We start from the raw sequence: 14,711 nt of genomic DNA, 5'->3' as shown, positions 1-14,711 counted from the left end.
CAAAATGTGCCTTTATGACAATGCATGACCCTTAGCCAGAGAGACAGAGGAGATGGTAAGAAAAAAGGGAAGCAGCCTGCTGGCGAAACACAGCTTTGAATGGCTTGGGTTGATCAGAGCAGCAAGTTAAGACTCTTGTCAGCAGTGTCGCCATCAGTGAGGCGATGCATCAGCTCCACGATGCACACTCAAACATTTCTAGGCACTTGTGTGACCTTTTGTATGGCTTGAGAGCTCTGTGCCCGCTGCAGTGATCATTTTCACATATTGGTCAACTGAGTGCCTCTGATGCTGTCTTGAGGTCAGATTTCACTCTCATTCTATCTTGGGCCTCTCTGCTGAGGCTGGCAACAAAGGGGAATATTTACAATAAAATGTTGGAGTGCGGTGTTACTCCAAAATTGGTAACGCTGTGCTCTGACATCTTTTAAACACAAGGATGTGTTGTATTTACAAAAATGAGGCGCACCCCTGTGTTTCCCCTAAAAAAGCTGCCTAGCGCCAGTGCAGGCACCCTAGCGCCATTTTGCAAGGGGCAATTGTTTATGTGCAGGAAGGGACACATAAACAATCTTGCAAGGCACACAGAGAAAGAGCAAAATAAGGGGAGAAATTAATAATTTCTTCTCTTATCGCCATCCTAAGGCCAGGTTTTACCTAGCCTTAGTTTTTGGAGCTGCACCATACTTGTAAATATGGAGCTGTGCCAAAAAGCAATGGGTGTTGTAGCGGAACCCCACTGCAACACCCTTTGCACACTCCTTTCACGCTAAGTGAAGCGTGAAAAGGGGCCTTATTTACAAGGCTGTGTTAAGTGGCTTAACACCGCTTTGTAAATAAGAAGAAGGGGATATCGCCACCAGAACATCACTAAAAGTGACGTTCTGATGGCGATATCCCCTTGTAAATATGCCCCAAACTTTCTTATCTGTTCCAAAAGACACCGGAGCTTATTTACAAGCACCTTGCGCCAGTGGTACGTCCCTTTTCCCATGTTATGTACCGGAGGCGCAAGGGGCTTGTAAATGATCCCCACTGATTTTCACTGAACCATACTTTCACTGAGACCCCCTTTAGTTTGCATATAGTCTCGTGAACAAGCCCTCACCGTAGTGGCTGACAGTGCTTTGGCCATTCTTCCAAAGACCACTGCATACCCTACACCAGGGGTCTTCAAACTGGGGTGCGGGCCCCCTTAATGGGGCCTTATGTGATCTCAGGGGGGCACCAGGCTCTGGCCAAAAGATGCAGTGTGCTGATAACAGCCCTTTGTTTTCAGCAGAAAAAAACAAGCATTGGCATAGCCAATAGGTCTCGCCTTTGGAACCTTATAAGTGTTTAGCCATGCAACAGTTGCATTACTTAATACTTATAAGGTCCTAAAAGCGAGACCTATTGGCTATGCCAAGTGGCCGTGCAGCCGCGAAAGTGATCGCAATGCGATCAAACATAAAAGCGGCCGCAAAAGTGAAAGTAATCGCGGTCAAGCATGGCGCGCGTGCCCGCAGACATGCACTGTAGATCTAGGCTGGCCTGTTAGCACTTTTTGGAGCCCTCTCAATAAGTCTCGCCAGACCAGCGCATGAGCTGGGTCAGGCGAGACCTAATGAGCGGCAGCAAGCCACTCTGTAATGGGCCATCATAACAACTTTTGTCATTTATATCCTGGCTGGGAGAAGGTGTCAAAAGGAAGCAACTCCAAATATTCTTCAAACCCCCAACCCCATTTCTAATAATCACACTGTGGATGCTTTTCCACGTTAGTATGGCCTGCCTGACCAGAATAACATGTTTGATTGCATTTTTAAAGCGGTCACAGAACTTAACTGCAGTGTTTAACCAAGTCTAGACATATTTAAACATTGGTAGTTTAATAAAATAATTTTGAAAAATTGAGGGGGGCAGGTGACCACTGAGGGGGCGCAGCATTCAAAAGTTTGAAAGCCACTGCCCTACACCCATGCGGTAGCTGCTGACACTACAGCCTCTGTTCCTCAACTGGTTCCTGGTTGTGTTAGAATCTGGTTGAATCCCTTGCTTGTTGAAGGAAACCTCGTGCCCTGCCCCTCTCTCGCTGGCCTCTACCCGATGGAGCCCACGGGGGGCGGTCTACCTCGCGCAGACACTCACCAGCAGAGAGCCAGGTTCTGCTGGCAAGGGGGTGAGCCCACAGTGCACCCCACTGATAGACTGGGAAGTTATAGGCACCCTATAGGCCCCCATACCAGGCTGTGAAGAGGGGCACGACATGTAGCTGTCTCGAGGTTCAGGGCGCTGCCTTCATATATACCCCTGGATGGGAGAAAGGGGCTGATTTTAGCTGTCTCGAGGCTCAGGGGGGCAGACTTCTTTACCTATACGCAGGGCCGGCTTTAGCGCTGATGGCACCCGGTGAGACAACTGGACGGGAGAAGAGGGGTGACAGCAGCTGACTCAGGGTTCAGGGGCGCAGCCTTCTTTACCTATATAGTAGATGCGAGAAGGGGAGTGAGGGCAGCTGAATCGAGCTTCAGGGTCGCAGCCTTCTTTACCTATACCACTGGACGGGAGAAGGGGGGTGATGGCAACTGACTCAGGGTTCAGGGGTGCAGCCTTCTTTACCGATATCTCTGGGTGAGAGAACGGGGGTGACGGTAGCTGGCTCGAGGTTCAGGGGCTCAGCCTCTTCGCCTATACCACTGGATGGGAGAAGGGGGTTGACGGCAGCTGACTCGTGGTTCAGGAGCGCAGCTTCTTTACTTGTACCACTGGACGGGAGAAGGGGGGTGACGGCAGCTGACTCGTGGTTCAGGGGCGCAGCTTCTTTACCTATACCACTGGACGGGAGAAGGGGTGGGTGACGGCAGCTGGCTCGAGGTTCAGGGGCTCAGCCTCTTCGCCTATACCACTGGATGGGAGAAGGGGGTTGACGGCAGCTGACTCGTGGTTCAGGAGCGCAGCTTCTTTACTTGTACCACTGGACGGGAGAAGGGGGTTGACGGCAGCTGACTCGTGGTTCAGGAGCGCAGCTTCTTTACCTATACTACTGGACGGGGGAAGGGTGTGAGGGCCTTTTCAGGTCTCGGCTAGCGAAGGCTGCGCTTGCGCAGTCTCGCTCGCGAGATTTATTGACTTGGAGAGAGGGGCTTTAACCCGCCCCTCTTCTATCCTCTTCTCCATTGGCTGGCCTCTTAAATGCTGGTCAGCCATTGGAGAAGAGGTTTGTCTCTCCAAACAAGCCAGGTCCTTTTCGGATTTGGGGGAGTGTTTTTTTGATTCTTTCTCTCCTCTGGAATGTAAACATTCCAGCCAATGGCAAGAGGAGAGAAAGGAAAACACGCCCCCGAATCCGAAAACGCCGCTGCGTTTCTCCGAGGCATTTCTGCTTGACCTCGGAGAAAGGCGGCGGTGGAGAAAGGCGGCGGTGTTCATGGCTTAGCTTTGGATCACAGAAAGTGACCCTGGTTAATGCAGTGGTTTTCGTGCCCTTACTCTCCTGTGCCGGTGAAACATTAGCAGAAGCTGCGGCAAGGACACGCTGATTGCGGCCGCGCTGCGGAGCCATAATCTTCCCCAGGTGAGGCAGGCGCTGCGATCTAGGTGAGCCGAGGGTGTAGACGTTACGGGGGCCGTGGTCGCAATTCAAATTCCACTGCGATAGTGCCCTTAGGTTTCTCTCACATCCCTCCCAAGGAGCCACAACCCCGCCCCTCCCCCGGGCTCACTCTGCCTCCTCCTCTGAACCACTGATAGTCCCTTCTCTTGGGTAGTGTTCTGTCACCCCAAGGCCCACCCACTCCCCATCAGATGCCCAATACCCTGGGTTTACTAAGCCAGCCCCTTGAACTCACACCCACCTCACGCTGGTGCCACCTTTGTTCACAATACCGGCCGTGTATCACTGCATCATTGTAGAGAGGAATGGAGCTGTCAATGACGTCAGGACATGTGACGTCACCCAAACAGCTCTCTTTGTATCTCCTTCAGTGTGGTGCTTTAAAAGCCAAGGCAGGAAATGCAAAGCATCTATTCCAGAAACCCACACATTGGGGGTGAAGGGGCAACACCAGGAGGGGGGGAGGGGCAGAGTCTCGATGGGCGGAATCTTAACTTTAAGTTATACTTTTATCTTTTTTAAAAACTCTGACACAAAGAAATTGGCAACCAGAAAAATCTGAGAGTAAATCCCCCCTGTCTTCCTTAATCGTGACAAGCAGGCTGCATTTTAAAATAGCACAGGGGGTTAAAGCATCAGCTGCAGCAATTTATGTGGCATAAGAGGGGTAAGAACCCTGGTGTTCATTGCGATTGCTGGTGAGGTCTATATGAGGTCTACTCACAGGGTTGACTCATCATAAATGGTTAATGCAGTGGTTTTCGTGCCCTTACTCTCCTGTGCCGGTGAAACATTAGCAGATGCTGCGGCAAGAACACGCTGATTCCGGCCGCGCTGCGTAGCCATAATCTTCCCCAGGTGAGGCAGGCGCTACGATCTAGGTGAACCGAGGGTGTAGACGTTACGGGGGCCGGGGTCGCAATTCAAATTCCACCGCGATATACCCGCGAGCCAGATGATAGCACGGCAAAGTCGTAGCGGTCGGCAAGCAGAGATACTTGTCATCTGTGCTTTTATGCTTTCTGCCCTGAAGTCTTGAAGTCTTCTAAGTAGCTGGTAGTGGAGAAGTTGGAGTCAGCGATAGCAGAGCGGGAGCAGCCGGGGTTTGCAAGTTCACAGCGGTGGCATCAAGCCGCCATCTTCCTTCCCCACGTGACCGTGTACACCCTTCATAATTCTAAAGGTGGCTGAGAGTATATTTTAGCAATTTTCAGTACAACGTTCAACTTAAAGGCCATGATACTGTCTCCTTCCGTTTTCTCAGATATACAAGAAAATCACAGATTGTCTCTCATGCCCCAATCTTCTAGGTCAGTTATCTTCAATCGCACTTACCAATGATCTTCTCTTAGTCTATTGCATTTACTATTTTTTCTCATCGCTTGTCAGCCTATCTTCTGTTGTTGTGAGGCAGGAATTGAATGCAGTGAGATCTGACCTTATTGAGACAGTTTCTGTTGAGGGTTTAGTCTTAGTTTCTTCAATAGAAGCTGTTGATGTTCTCAAGCGCTGCCTCATGTGACATCTTTCCTTAATTTTTCAGAGTGATTAAGCTATTGACATTGTAAATAACAATGCCGTTTCTTTAAATGTTTTAAAAACAAAAACAAAAATAATGTCATGAGCAATGCCAATAGCTCTAACTTTAACAATGCCGAGACCTTTGCATTGTAAATGCTTGTTTACCTATACCTCTGGGTGGAGAAGACACTCAAGTCCAGTAAAATCCTCTCAGTCCTGACATAAGAGGCCCCCGCTGTCCTCAGTGCCTGTCCTCTGTGCTGCATCGAGCCCTTTCCTTGGGAGCCCATGGGTGATGTAAATGATGTCCCTTGGAGCACCCACTGATTGTTGCACGAAAAGGGAGTGGATTACATTGTGTATATATATATATATTTATATATATATGCAAAAAAGAAGGAGAGAACTCTGGGTTGTTCCCAAGTTTAGGTGGACGGCAGCTCGTGTACAGAGCACCCTCAACACCAGCGATACTCTAAATTTGCTCACCTCAATGTCTGCTTTTCTATCAAAGTTTTCAAGCATAGGATTAGCACAATGCTATCCACGCCAAGATAGAAATGGACAAAGTCTTTTGCCATTTGTACAGCAAAGTCATTAAGCATAGGATTAGCACAGTGCTATCCACGCCGGGCTGTAAAATGACAAAAGCCATTTATCACTCCAGGCACAGTATTATAGCTTTGGATTGGTGAAATACCATCCAAGCCAACCTGGAATGAATAAAAGCAACCCCTGACACGTGTTTCGCTGTCATTACAGCTCTTCAGAGAGGTTTAGCTTTGTCCAGACACAAGGGAGCACCCAGTATAAGTCAAAACAATTCCCTTGCAGGCATAGAGTGACGCATAAATTATGCAAAAAAGAAGGAGAGAACTCTGGGTAGTTCCCAAGTTTAGGTGGACCCAGCTCATGTACAGAGCACCCTCAACACCAGCGACACTCTAAATTTGCTCACCTCAAATATATATATATATGTGTATGTATATATATATTCACTGAAAAAACCATAGGTTTCACACACGTTATAGTTAGGAATTAGCATTTAAAAAACCTTGCAAATTCACTTAAAAAACCATAGGTTTCACACATGTTATAGTTAGCTGGACATTTCACTTGTGAAAAACCATTGAAATTCCCCCATTATAGTTAGTGCGGGCAACTATAACTCACGCGACCGCAATCCTCTGCTGATGACGTCAGATATTACATCACTGTATTTAGACACTTATTTACCCATGTCTTCTTCCATTAATTTTGAGCTATACATATATTACAAATATTTTTTTGTCAGAAAGACACATATGTCATCAGTGATGTAATATCTGAAATCATCAGCAGAGGATTGCGGTCGCGTGAGTTATAGTTGCCCGCACTAACTATAACGGGGGAATTTCAATGGTTTTTCACGAGTGAAATGTCCAGCTAACTATAACATGTGTGAAACCTATGGTTTTTTAAGTGAATTTGCAAGGTTTTTTAAATGCTAATTCCTAACTATAACGTGTGTGAAACCTATGGTTTTTTCAGTGAATTTGTACGGTTTTTTAAATGCTAAGTTATGTTTTATTATTGTTTTTTTTTAAGGTTTTTCACCGTGCGCGCACCGTGCGCGCACTGTGGGCGCACTGTGGGCGCTTGGAGCGCTTCGCGCACCAAGCGCCCACGTTACGCAGTTCGCGGAATTTTTCTGTTTCTACCGACGCGCACGCAGCGCGCACCCCGCGATTTTTCGTAAAAAATATAAAACAAATTTTGGCCCTTGGGGGTCCTTCTGGGACCCCCTGACAAAGGCTAGGGGGTCAGGAACTGTCCACCCTGCCCCCTTTTCACGTTCTACACCTTTGTTTTTCACCCCCTCAGACTGCGAGAGACAAAATGGCGGCCGACACTTCCTGGTTTCGACCGATTCGAATGTTTACTAAGATCTAACAACCAATCAGAATCGCGCTCGCACACGTCAGCGTGCACGTACGGTAAGGATTACCGTACGCGCACGGTGCGCGCCTATAGATATATATATTGATTTAAATGCTATTTTCTCAGGAAATACTGAACAGATTTACACCAGACCTGCAAAAGGCACATCCCTGACCTGAGGACTACCTCTCTGCCATATTTCAAGTAATTCTGTTCAGCCGTTCGGGCTGTAGCTTGGACTAAAGGTCCTATGGAAAAATCCATGGGGAAAACGCGTTTTGGGACCCCCCTTTTTCTCAGCCCCCACTTGACGAATCCCCCCGAGACTTTCAGGGAAGGAGCGGAGCGGAGCGCCCCACCTATTTTGCAAATTTCGCGAGGATTCGTCAATCGGCGCCAAAGTTATTCCAAATAGAATGTTGCGGATTTCCTATGGAAACACGGTCCTAACTATAACTATCTACTGGCGACCGCCAGTAGATAATATATATATATATATATATATATATATATATATATATATATATATATCGATTGATCGATTGAGGGCTGCCACCAGCTTCTGGAGAGGGGACCGTTGCAGCGGAAGCAACCGGACTTCCGTGAATCAATATCACACACCTTCCTGTACCTCCGAACGGCGAACAAGAAATGCAACGTCCCACACGAGAGCTTGTCAATCACAGGTGATTTATTTTCTTATACCATCGCCTATTGTTCCTCACGACGCGTTTCGGGCATCCTGTGCCCTTGATCACATCATGTGATCAGGAAGGTGTGTGATATATATATATATATATATATATATATATATATATATATGTGAATATATTTTTTGCAGTTACATATCGCAAACTCAACCAAAAGGTATTGGAGCGCTTTACAGGAGCACCAGTTACGTTACACAATGATACATTCATTTTTTGGTAGGCCCGGTGACATTAAGTGATTTGTCCAGATTCACAGGATGTTGAGCCCACGACGAGACTCGAACCCGGTTCCCCAATTCCAAAGTTGCCAGCTCTGACCGTTATGCCACATCCTCTTGCTTACGCCACAACCAAGCTTGTGACCTGCAGTGGCATAACAAAACTTGAGGCCCCCCCTGCAAAGTACATGGAGGGCCCACCTACAGTGTCAGTCAGGTGCTCTCAGGCCAGGGTACTGTGCTGATGAGGCCCCCTGGAGCCTGGGTCCCCGCCGCACCATGAGGGCTGCGCGGTGTATGTTACGCCACCACTGGTGAGCTGCCCTAGAGATGTCTGATATCTGATGCTGGGTGAGATGCAGGCCCCTGTGAGGTTCGAGACTTAAAATGATACGTTTGGTGGATTGCGATGCTAATACCCAAGACTCCACCCTTATAGAGTGATGCGGTTCAGAGTGACAGGAGCTCAGAGCACATGCTCTGGAATGAGAGAACATGGGGGGAATGGTTAGAGAGACATTGGCGGTGTCTTCAGTCGTTCTATGCCAGATGTGCATGGACTGGTGATTCTTCCGACACATCTACTTGCATAATCCTCCCAAGGCCGCCTAGATAAAGGACAGAGGCGATAGTTAATAGAAGGTGGAACCACCTCCACCCACAAATCTCATTCCAGTCCGGGTCTTCAGTACAGAAGTGGTAGTGATGGTTCAAGAGTACTGGAAAACCTCTGGCACCCCAGAGAGCTCAGGATTAGGAGGCAGATGAGATGAGGTGACATAAACAGTCCTTTATTTGTGCCGGTGGTTTCCAGTGCTCGGCACCTGCACATAATTCTCAACACCGGGACTTATGGCAGTCTGCCACATGGTGGCACTGTTTGCCTGATTTAGAGATGAGCACAACGACAGTTGTTTTTTAATTCAAAATACATTAAAATGATATGTACCTTCTGCCCAACCCATTCTTTCTCATAGCCCTGGGGTCATGGAATAGTCTTAAATGTCACACGTGTAGGAGTGTGATGGTTGGTAGTGGGGTTGGTACAGCACTGTCAATGGTAATGGGTAGAGTGAGGTGCTGTTGCCTCCTGACTAGGGCACTGACACATATTTTTATACAAATTAAGCAGTGGACACAGAGATGAAGCAAGAGGAGTATTAAGAGAGGAAGCATCGGAGGAACGCGCCAGCCCGGTGGGTTCAGATCATAACTGGTATGACCATACAGCCATGGAAGGAGCAAGCAGCCAAGCAAGGCTGAAACTGCAGGAGGAAGGAACAAGGGGCAGAATGGGGAGAACGACAAAGGTGCAGACAAGGAGCAATCACTGGGTACTGCAGCGCGGCGGGGCCTAGTGGTGATTAGGCCTCTGCAGTGCTGCAATAAGTACACGACACAGTTGGTTTGGTTATCATGGCCGGAAGACCCTGAGCGGTCTCCGGTCGTTTATTTATCCCCTCGGGGCGAGCCTGCCCCGAGGGGTCTGGGGATGCATGGAGTGTAGCAACATTGTAGAGGAGAGCCCGAGTGGCTCTCTACATCCCTCCTTTCTTTCGGTTCTGGACCATCAAGTACTCTTAGTTCATGGCGACATATATACAAAGTCTTTCAGTCTCTGACTTGGCACAGGACTTGGCCGCAGACCATACTTCTGGCTCCGGGAACTAGGACTGGTCTGAGCACTGGACGGGATACTCTCGGATGACTCAATTGCTGTGCTTTGGCTAGTCGACCTGACTGCGTCACTAGACCCTTGGCTAGCTTTCCGTGGTGACTCAGATGGCGGGCTCCCCATGCTGGGAGAAGCAGGTGGGGAGAAACTCGGAAGGGTGTCTTGATGGTCAGATGCTTCTTGGTCCAACTCTCTCTCAGGCACCTTCTTAAAGCTGGACACATTTCTCGTGACAGAGAACCATGGTCCCTTGAACGCCTACAACGATCCACGCTTCCGGTTCATAGGGCGTCCGGAACTTCCAACCGGGGTGTCGGTCTTTGATCACCACCCAATCTCCGGTTCTCAGATGGTGTTCCTGTGCCCTTCTGGCTTTGCTGGTCTTTCGATTGGTTGTTTCTCTCTTCGCTTGGACTGCATCGTTGTCCCGGTCCATGGGTACCCACGTCGGGTCAGATGGGATGCTGTCTCGTGGTGCCCTTTTGAACAACAAATGAGCCGGCACGCATTTGGTCGTACTGTGTGGGGTCTGTCGATATGCCCCCAGAAATTGATCAAGTGCTGTTTTGGCGTCTTCTCCCTCATCCACAGCGATGCGCAGTGCGCGGTTGAGAGTCCTCATTAGGCGTTCTACTTCCCCGTTGGCCTGGGGCCATAGCGGGGTGATCTTCCGGTGCTGTATTGCTTTGCTTTCTAGGTACTCCTGAAAGTCCCGGCCCTGAAATGGGGGTCCATTATTGGACTTGACCTCCTCCGGTAGCCCCATCATTGCAAATGTTCTGTCGAGGACCCTCTTGACTTGTGGAAATGCCGTTGACGCAACTATTTCCACTATGGGAAACTTCGAGAAGGAGTCGACGATGACCAGCATATGACGTCCATCCGGGAAGCTCTCAAAGTCGAGACTGATTTGAGTCCAGGGGGCCGTGCTTGGTTCTTCCGTGATCCCTGGCGCCGGTGCCGGATCGCCTCCAGTGATTGTGCAGGCATGGCACTGCCTTACCATTTCATCCACCATAGAGTCCATTGCCGGGAATCAGACCTTGGCCCACAGCCTGGCCTTCGTTTTCGCCCTTCCTTGGTGGCCAACATGTGCCAGTGCGAGGATTTTCTCCTGCAGACCCTCCGGGACCACTATGAGGTGACCTCTTAGAACCACTCCTTGCGCACCCACGCAGAGTTCATGGCGTACTTGCCACAGCTGCTGTCGGGCGTGACTGACTTCTGGCCGGAGGACACGGGCCCCATCCATGACGTGCGTCCACCTGTTGTTCTCAAGTGCCTCCTTTACCCGACACTGTGTGTGATCCTCCTGGGTGGCCCTGCCGATTTCTTCCAGTGTCATGGCGGACGGGCACGCCCCTTGAGACACCATCTTCAAGAAGGCCTCTGTGTGACACGCGTCTTCTGATAGGTCTGATGCCCTTGGGGGCTCCGGGTGACGAGACAGGTAGTCAGCCGCATTATGAGCGCCGGGACGGTAGATTACTTTAAAGTTGTATGCTTGCAGTTGCACCGCCCACCGTTCTATACTCGGGGGCTCCAACCGAGACGAGCCTGCAGACAGCGGCAGCAGCAGCTTATGGTCGGTTACAACGTGAAACTCCTGGCCACACAAATACAGATGGAAATGCTGGCATGCCCACTTGATGGCCAACGCCTCCCGTTCTATTTGTGCGTATCTGATCTCCGTGTCCGTGAGAGCCTTGCTTGCATAGGCCACTGGCTTCCAGGTCTCCGAACCATGTTCTTGCAGGAGGATCGCCCCTAGGCCGACTGGACTTGCGTCGATGACTAGTTCCGTGCGCCGCTGAGGGTGGAAGTGGGCCATCACTGTCTTGTCAAGTAGTCCCACCTTGATGATGTTGAACGCCTTGTTGGCAGCCACCGTCCACTCCCATTTGTGATCCTGACGTGTGAGGGTCCGCAGCGGTTCTGACATAGCCGCAAGGTTTGGGAAGAACCGCCCACAGTACGTGGCCATACCAAGAAAACTCCTCACTTCCGTTGGATTTTTTGGAGTGATGGCGGCACGGAGGGCTGCGGCCTTCTTGGGGTCTACGAGCAATCCATCCCGGGTAAAGGTGTACCCAAAGAGGTCGACTGTTTCTTGATAGAATGAGAATTTGGACTTATGTAGGGTCAGGCCACAGTCGGTGAGTCTCTGCAGAGCAGCTCGAAGGTGAAGGTGATGGTCCTCCAGAGTGCTGGAAAACACCAAGATGTTATCACTCAGGTTGATTACTCCCTGCAACCCGGACAATGCTTCCCTGATGGCGTTTTGAAAGACTTCAGCTGCCGATGACACCCCAAAACTGAGCCGCCTATATCTCTGGAGTCCAACGTGGGTCGAGAAGGTCGTAATATACCGGCTTTCCAGCTCCAGTTCTAGCTGATGGTAGCCAGTGTTGAGATCTGACTTTGAGAACCACTTGGCTCCATTCAAATCAGCCACTATGTTGTCCATCGTGGGCGTGATGTGGCGTTCTCTCTTCACTGCGGTGTTTGGCAGCCTCATATCGACGCAGAGCCGGATGGCTCCAGGTTGCTTAGGCTTGGGTGCCACGACCAGTGGAGAAGCCCAGGGGGTCGGGCCGGACACCTTTTCGATCACATCTAGTTCCTCAAGTTTCTTTAATTCTTCCTCAACCTCCGGGTGAAGGTTGAATGGCACTCTCCGGTGTCTGAGGGCTACTGGCCTGACCGAAGGGTCAATGTGCAGTTTAAACTTCTTGCCTTTGAGCTTTCCTAGTTCTTCAAAGAGAGCCGTAAACTCCTGCAGTACTGCTTCAGCATGCGACTCGTGGACTTGATTCGTGAAGAATACGAGTCCTAGATCTTCTGCCGTATGGCAGCTCAATAGGGTCCCTTTTCGTCCCTCCGTGATGTAGAACCGGGTGTCCGTAGAGTTGTTCCCGCTCATGACTTTGGCTTGCATGACCCCACGGAGAGGAAGCGGGTCAGTGCCTCCATATGCATATATTCGGGCTGTAGAGGGTGTTAACGGGGGACGAGGTGACAGGCAGTCGTATTGTGTGGAGTCCATCACATTGACGGATGCTCCAGTGTCGATGAGGGCCCGCACTTCTGTGCCCTCGACGGCGACTGAGCACATGGGAGGCGGCCGCCGTCGCCAGTCCGTTCTGCCGATGTACGACACTACAAACACCTCGTCATCTTCATCTTCGTACATGGGCCGTCGCCCCTGTGGCTGATTGTCTTCGGCCGCTGGCGGATCGTCAAGAGAGATCTGGCGGACGCGTTGTGTCATGCCCCGGGACCTTGACGACGTTTTGCCTGAAGCGCCCACCACGGCATACTCTTGCGTAGTGGTTCAGTCTTCCGCACCGGGAGCATGTTTTTCCTTTTGCCCCGCTGACAGCCGTCGCGGGGTGGTCCTCTCAGCAGTATCCGCACTGTCCCCCTGACACCGATTGCAGTCTGGGCGGTTGGCAAGCCGCCGGGGGGCGTCGTTGGATTACTTCAACCTTCTTCTCTTTAATCCGCGGCTTCCATCTCCTGCGCTCGGACGTCTGACAGCTCGTGGGAGCGAGCTAGGACCAAGATCTCGTCCAGCGAGATTCCAAGTTGCCGGAGGATCAGCTTCCTCAGGAGTTTGGAACTGCATCCCAGGATGATTTGGTCTCTTATCTCCTCCCTCTGATCCGTGAATGTGCACGTGCTGGCGAGCCGGCGCAACCGTGCGTAGAACATATCGACTGATTCTGAGTCCAACTGCCACGCCCTTCTGAATTTGAGCTTCTCAAAATCGGGGTTAAGTTGCGGGTCGAAGTGCCTGTTCAGTGCAGTGACCGCCGCGTCGTAGTCGTCGTCATTGCCCATGTTGGGGAGCTTCTCGAAGAGGTCATATATCTCTGCCCCTCCGTAGTAGATGAGGAGTGAGCGCTTGACGGTGCCATCCGTTTCCCTTGTCCCCTTGAAGAAGTGGTTGAGCCGTCCGACCCACGCTTTCCATCTCGGGCGGCAGTGGCAGGATCTGAGGATTTACTAAAGGGAGGTAGAGGCACAACTGCCATGTGGCTGTGTCCTGGGAGGGGCATATGGGCACCCCCACTTGGCTGATTAGCTCCAACTTGCTGAGCAGCAGTGCCAGCCGCCTGGGGAGTGGTCATAGTGGCTGTGCGTTGGGGCCCTAGCGCGAGTCAGAGGCCTGGACGTCAACTTTGGTGACTAAGTGCACGTGTTCACGCGTGGCCATGTGCCACTGGCCGGCTTGTGGAAACACAAACCTGCGTGGGAGGCGACGTGCCCTCTGGCACAGTCCCGTGGTGGACTGGAGGTGAGGGTATGGCTGGCGTCAGTGTGCCTTATTATCCACTATTGTACTTTTCGCTGATGTCCTATGACAAAGTTATGTGGGTGGCACGTGAGCGCTTTGTTATTCTTATCTGTGTGTATTGCATGTTACCGGAGTCTGGGGGAGCCGAAGGAAGGAATTTTAGAGAACTGCAATAGACCTTGTTTAAAAACTGCACTTACCCGCACTATAAAAAACTCCATTCACTCTCGCATTTTGTGAGGGATAGAGCACTGGATCCTCTTCATTGAGAAGTCGAGAAGCCTTTCTCCTCACTTCCGGTCGACACCTGAGCGCCGCCATTTTGGTTGACGTTCTAGTGGTTGAACCACTACAGCTGGGCCTCTATTTAGGAGGGGCCACGCAAGTGCGCAGCCCCAAGACTGCTTTTTAACTATAATTGTGTAGCGCTGGGTCACTGACTGTTGTGGGTGGCACGTGAGCGCTTTGTTATTCTTATCTGTGTGTATTGTATGTTGCCGGGGTCTGGGGGAGCCGAAGGAAGGAATTTTAGAGAACTGCAATAGACCTTGTTTAAAAACTGCACTTACCCGCACTATAAAAAACTCCATTCACTCTCGCATTTTGTGAGGGATAGAGCACTGGATCCTCTTCATTGAGAAGTCGAGAAGCCTTTCTCCTCACTTCCGGTCGACACCTGAGCGCCGCCATTTTGGTTGACGTTCTAGTGGTTGAACCACTACAGCTGGGCCTCTATTTAGGAGGGGCCACGCAAGTGCGCAGCCCCAAGACT

At 50.5% G+C, this 14,711-nt stretch overlaps 1 protein-coding gene across 2 annotated transcripts in view; it reads left to right on the top strand.

The window, feature by feature from the left end:
* Positions 1-14,711, top strand: part of GPBAR1 (G protein-coupled bile acid receptor 1) — a 115,547-nt gene that overhangs the window by 22,442 nt on the left and 78,394 nt on the right. The window lies entirely within an intron of this gene.

The sequence above is a fragment of the Triturus cristatus genome, chromosome 3_2 (genome assembly GCF_964204655.1).
Source record: "Triturus cristatus chromosome 3_2, aTriCri1.1, whole genome shotgun sequence".
Taxonomy (NCBI): domain Eukaryota; kingdom Metazoa; phylum Chordata; class Amphibia; order Caudata; family Salamandridae; genus Triturus; species Triturus cristatus.
This window is presented reverse-complemented; position numbering and strand designations above follow the sequence as displayed.